Genomic DNA, 6,100 nt, shown 5'->3' with positions numbered 1-6,100 from the left:
TCCCCTCCTTCTTGAACCTCTTCCCACCCCTCCCCCCCCCCCAGTCCATTATTAACATGATTGATTTTATTAATATAAAGACTCTGTTTCTCATGTGCCGTGCTGTGCTTAATTGCTCAGTCGTGTCCGACTCTTTGCACCCCCATGGACTGTAGCCCCCCTGGCTCCTGTGTCCATGGGGATTCTCCAGGCAAGAATACTGGAGCGGGTTGCCATGCTCTACTTCAGGGGATCTTTCCAACCCAGGGATCGAACCCAGGTGTCCCCCATTGCAGGCGGCTTCCACCAGGGAAGCCCAAGAATACTGGAGTGGGTATCCCATCCCTTCTCCAGGGAATCCGACAGCCAGGAATCGATCCAGGGTCTCCTGAATCCCAGGCAGATTCTTTACCAGCTGAGCTACCAGGGAAGCCCCTTTGTTTCTCCTATTCAGTTTTGTATCTTAAACTCCTCTCGCATCTTTTCAACTATGTTTACCATTTGTAGTAGATGGTATCTTCTGTGTTTCTTTCTCTGTGATTTTATTTTCTTTGTGTATGCATATTTGGGTGTGTGTGTGTTTGTTTTGCTTGGTATTTTGGAATGCCTGGATAGCTAGTTAGTGCACTAACATTTTTGACATGTTAGTCCTTTAGTATTTTGTCACATGTCTAATATTTGAAGTATATGTTTTAAATGTTATCTATCAACCTCAACTACTTACTACTGTGATGATCGAGGACATTCTTTGCTTTTTTCTTCTGTCTTTACCTACCTTATAGTGTTATTTACCTTATTGCATTATTTCAACCCAATCAAATGTATGCCCTTTATACACCATATTTTCCCTACCCTTTTTTGTTAATGTGCTAATTGGTAGGGTAGAGGTAGGAGCTGGAGGAGGGGCCCACTGGGTCCTTTCGACCCCCTGGTGGCACAAGATGGCTGTCCCACTCTGGGAATACTAGCAGCCTCCCTGCAGAAGTTTGAGGGTGTACCTAGGCTGCCCTCACAGCAGGGCCCACAGCACAGTGGCTTAAATCTACAATCACATTTATTCAGTGATGACCAGATGTACAAAACTCACTTTCCTGTCAATTCTTGATGAGTAGAGTTCATCTTTAAAGATTTCTCATGATGGTATGGGGACTTATGTTTGATATACCTAATACTTTTTTTCTGTTGCTTTGATTCAGTACAGACACCTTGGCTAAATAAAAAGAACTTATCCACAATGAGTTCTATTGATATTTGAAACAAAAAAAATATTGTCTTACTTTGTATGTTCTGCTGAGATGTAGAATGTAAATTGATGTTTTTTCACTGAGGACAAAGAGTGATCTGGAGCTTCAGGACATTTTTTCTTTTAGAAAGCAAGTCTTTCAGCTCTCCTAGGATAGGTCTTAGAACTGACCATTCCAGGTCTATTGCCCCTAGGTATCTATAACTTTCCCTCCGATCCTTTCTCACTATCTTCTGTTCATTTCTATTCTGTTCGATGTTTTCATTTTTAATGCAGTGTCCCTTATTAGTTTAGATAAATATGTTCTCTAAGTACCGTGTCATTTAGCCTTTTTTTTCAAAGAATTTTCTTTACCGTCAATTTTTTTTAATCTCTGCCAGTTCCAACTTCTCGTTTCTTCTTTCCTATCTACTTCTATCTCATGTTCTGCATTTTTAATTAAAATATTGAAGTTTTTTCCATGTGTATGTGTCTACAAATGCTTTGTTCAGAATAATTCAAAATATGGATGCCATTTTACATTTCCCAATGTTCTTTGTGTGATTTTGAGGCAACTTTCTCATTTGCTGAAATTTTTGACTCCACCTGCAATGCGGGAGACATGGGTTCGATCCCTGGGTTGAGAAGATTCCCTGAAGGAGGGCATGGCAACCCAATCCAGTTTTCTTGCCTGGAGAATCTCCATGGACAGAAGAGCCTGGAGGGCTACATACAGTTCATGGGGTCCGCAGAGCTGACACAACTAAGCACACAGCACTCGAAAAAACATAGCTTTGACTGGAATATAGTTGGAACAAAAGTTTAAATGTCCTTCCCTGGTTATTCTGACATCTGTGTCAGCTCTCGGTCACTCATAAATGATCACTGTGTCCCTTCATTGTGAGTCATTTCCGCTTCCTCTTTGGATACCGAAAAATCTGATGGAATCCCAGACATTGTAAATGTTGTTGGGAGCTGGATCGTTTTGTGTTCCTATAAATGTTGAGTTTTGTTCAGGGTTGCCCTTAAGTTATTTGTAAACAGTTTGACGGTCTCAGGTCTTGCTTTTATGATTTGCTAAATGGTCTGGAGCAGCTGAACACTCAGTCTAGGGATAAGAAATTCCTGCTACTGAGCTAAGACTTCCTTGAGCACTCCACTCCACGATCTCCTTAATTACAAGGTTATTATTAGTATTTCCTAGTGTACCTGCTGAGGGCAAGCATGACTGTGAGTGCCAGTCTCTCTGTTCTCTCTGAGCCTGTGGAAGCTTTCCCCCTGACTTTGGGGAGTTTTCTCCCAGGGCTGCACTGATCAGTACTTTGCTGCCCTCTGGAGGAGCCTCCTTTGCAGGGCTCTCCTGACTACCCTCAGCATCTCTCTCCTCCCTGGGACTTTGTCCTATGCACTCTAGCTCCTTTGACATCCAGGAACTTGTCCTCAACTCAGCAAGGTCCACTGGGCTGGTTTTCAGTTTGCTCCTGGTGCCTCGCTTGGGAACTCTCCACGCAATCAGTTGGAGCCACTGGAGCCATTGTTTCCCATCTCTCAGGGATCACTCCCTGTCCTTCTTCACCTGATACCAAGTCTCCTGAAAATCTCTGTTTAATGTCCCCAGTCTGACTTTGTGGTTTCAGCAGTTCAGTAAACTTAGTTTCTATTAATTGTATATGGGTGTGGGGACCCTCTGAACTCAACTTGTGAAAAAACCATTAAGATTCTAAAAGAGTTCTACATGGTACAGAACACAGGTTCCCACTAAAATCTTTTGAGGTCTGCATTTGTCAAACAACAATTAAAGACTTCACACAAAGTGTCACGACTAGCAAACATCTTGCAAAGAAATCAGACATCATTGAGTGAGTGAACAACAACTGCAAGTATCTCAGTAGAAGTTTTGCCTGAGGTGTCTCAAATGTAATCACACCCCTTCATTCAATTTCTTAAAGATTGGCTGACCTGCCTCTTGAGAAACCTGTATGCAGGTCAGGAAGCAACAGTTAGAACTGGACATGGAACAGACTGGTTCCAAATAGGAAAAGGAGGACATCAAAGCTGTATATCGTCACCCTGCTTATTTAACTTATATGCAGAGTACATCATGAGAAACGCTGGACTTGATGAAGCACAAGCTAGAATCAAGATTGCAGGGAGAAATATCAATAACCTCAGATATGCAGATGACACCACCCTTATGGCACAAAGTGAAGAACGAAAAATTCTCTTGATGAAAGTGAAAGAGGAGAGTGAAAAAGTTGGCTTAAAACTCAACATTCAGAAAACTAAGATCATGGCATTCAGTGCCATCACTTCATGGCAAATAGATGGGGAAACAGTGGAAACAGTGGCTGACTATTTCTCTGGGCTCCAAAATCACTGCAGATGGTGATTGCAGCCATGAAATAAAAAGACACTTACTCCTTGGAAGGAGAGTTATGACCAACCTCGATAGCATATTAAGCAGCAGAGACATTACTTTGCCAACAAAGGTCCGACTAGTCAAGGCTATGGTTTTTCCAGTGGTCATGTATGGATGTGAGAGGTGGACTATAAAGAAAGCTGAGCACTGAAGAATTGATGCTTTTGAAATGTGGTGTTGGAGAAGACTCTTGAGAGTCCCTTGGACTGCAAGGAGATCCAAGGAGTTCATCCTAAAGAAGATGAGTTCTTGATGTTCATTGGAAGAACCAGTATTGAAGCTGAAACTGCAGTCCTTGGGCCACCTGATGCGAGGAGACCTGAATGTGCTTTCCAGGTTAAGAAGATTCCCTGGGGGAAAAAAATAGCGACCCACTCCAGTATTTTTGCCTTGAAAGAATCTCACAGAGAAGCCTGGCAAACTACACTCCGTGGGAACCACAAGAGTCAGATACAACTGAATAACTAAATCACTGCCAAGGAAACATAGATTAACTCTGCAGTTATTACTTAGTTATCAGGGGAAAGCGCGCACGCAGTCCCCCACTACCATAAATTATACAGTCGAGTTTCCCCTATTTGAGGAAATCGCAGAGGTCAGCACACCCAGAGTGCAATGGGTGAGCCTCGCCCTGGGAGAACCACCTTCTTGATCATGGTATCTCCTCTGCCAGGTAAGTATGAGTTGACCTTCCCCCTGCCCCACACAGCCTTAGACACGTTCACTGTACACACACGCTGACTTTGCCGTTTCCCCGCAGTTCTTCCACTATCCTCCGCACCCTCTCCTTTCCCACACCCATCAGTCCCTCCAAATAACTCTTCTAAAAAAAATATCCAACAAAATCTCATGAAAATTTCCATAAGGAGGGAAGTGGCTCGCTAGGAACAGGACCACTTCGCTGCAAGATTTACATAAACCAACCCCATTCGGGACCTCTAAGGCGGCTCCTCTTCTTCAACCCAACCCACCCCTGTGGAGATGACCAGTGGCGAGTCCCCTGTGACGGGAAGTGACGTCATGACTTCATCAACGTTAGCAATGGACATACTTACAACGATAGAAAAGACCTGGGGTGTCTTTGGTGGCTCAGGCGGTAAAGCGTCAGTTTACAATCCGGGAAACCCGGGTTCGATTCCTGGGTCGCGAGGGTCCCCTGAAGAAATGGCTAACCCACTCCATAGACGGCGGATCCTGGTAGGCTACAATCTATGGGCTTGCAAAAAGTCCAACACGACTCAGCAATATAACCTTCACCGTTTAAATGAGACATACACGGGTTTTTATTTCTTTGCACTTTAAAATTTTTATTTTTTATTTGGGTATAGCCAGTTAAAATGTTGTGGTAGTTTCAGGTGAATAGCGAAGGGATTCAGCCATATACACACATGGAGATACGGATGGATTTTGCCAGCCTCCTCGGAGTCTGACTCTTCGGGCTGGATTGCACGCCGAGGAGAGAAATTTAGGGATCGTGTTTACACTGATGCAAAAGTTTTTAAGTAATAAATAAATTGTAAAAACATGTCAGGAAGCAACAGTTAGAACTGGACATGGAACAACAGACTGGCTCCAAATAGAAAAAAGGAATACATCAAGGCTGTCTATTGTCACCCTGCTTATTTAACTTATATGCAGAGTACATCATGAGAAACGCTGGACTTGATGAAGCACAAGCTAGACTCAAGATTGCCGGGAGAAATATCAATAACCTCAGATATGCAGATGACACCACCCTTATGGTACAAAGTGAAGAACTAAAAATTCTCTTGATGAAAGTGAAAGAGGAGAGTGAAAAAGTTGGCTTAAAGCTCAACATTCAGAAAACTAAGATCATGGCATTCGGTCCCATCACTTCACGGGAAATAGATGGGGAAACAGTGGAAACAGTGTCAGACTTTATTTTTGGGGGCTGCAAAATCACTGCAGATGGTGACTGCAGCCATGAAATTAAAAGACACTTAATCCTTGGAAGGAAAGTTATGACCAACCTAGATAACATATTAAATATCAGAGACATTAGTTTGCCAACAAAGGTCCGTCTAGTCAAGGCTATGGTTTTTCCAGTGGTAATGTATGGGTGTCAGAGTTGGACTGTGAAGAAGGCTGAGCACCAAAGAATTATTGCTTTTGAACTGTGGTGTTGGAGAAGACTCTTGAGAGTCCCTTGGACTGCAAGGAGATCCAACCAGTCCATCCTAAGGGAGATCAGTCCTGGGTGTTCATTGGAAGGACTGAGGTTGAAGCTGACACTCCAGTATTTTGGCCACCTCATGCCAAGAGTTGACTCATTGGAAAAGACTCTGATGCTGGGAGGGATTGGGGGCAGGAGGAGAAGGGGACAACAGAGGATGAGATGGCTAGATGGCATCACCAACTCGATGGACATGAGTTTGAGTAAATTCCGGGAGTGGGTGATGGACAGGGAGGCCTGGCGTGCTGCAATTCATGGGGTCGCAAAAAGTCGGACACGACTGAGA

General features: G+C 43.6%; 1 non-coding gene across 1 annotated transcript; it reads right to left on the bottom strand.

The window, feature by feature from the left end:
* Positions 1-4,137: 4,137 nt before the first annotated feature.
* On the bottom strand, positions 4,138-4,301 carry LOC122678627. Its single transcript, XR_006336275.1, has one exon. It is a non-coding gene; the product is annotated as a U1 spliceosomal RNA (small nuclear RNA).
* Positions 4,302-6,100: the final 1,799 nt, after the last annotated feature.

Source organism: Cervus elaphus, chromosome 20 (assembly GCF_910594005.1).
Source record: "Cervus elaphus chromosome 20, mCerEla1.1, whole genome shotgun sequence".
Classification (NCBI taxonomy): Eukaryota; Metazoa; Chordata; class Mammalia; order Artiodactyla; family Cervidae; genus Cervus; species Cervus elaphus.
Note: the sequence above shows the minus strand (reverse complement) of the source record. Positions and strands in the feature narration are given on the sequence as shown.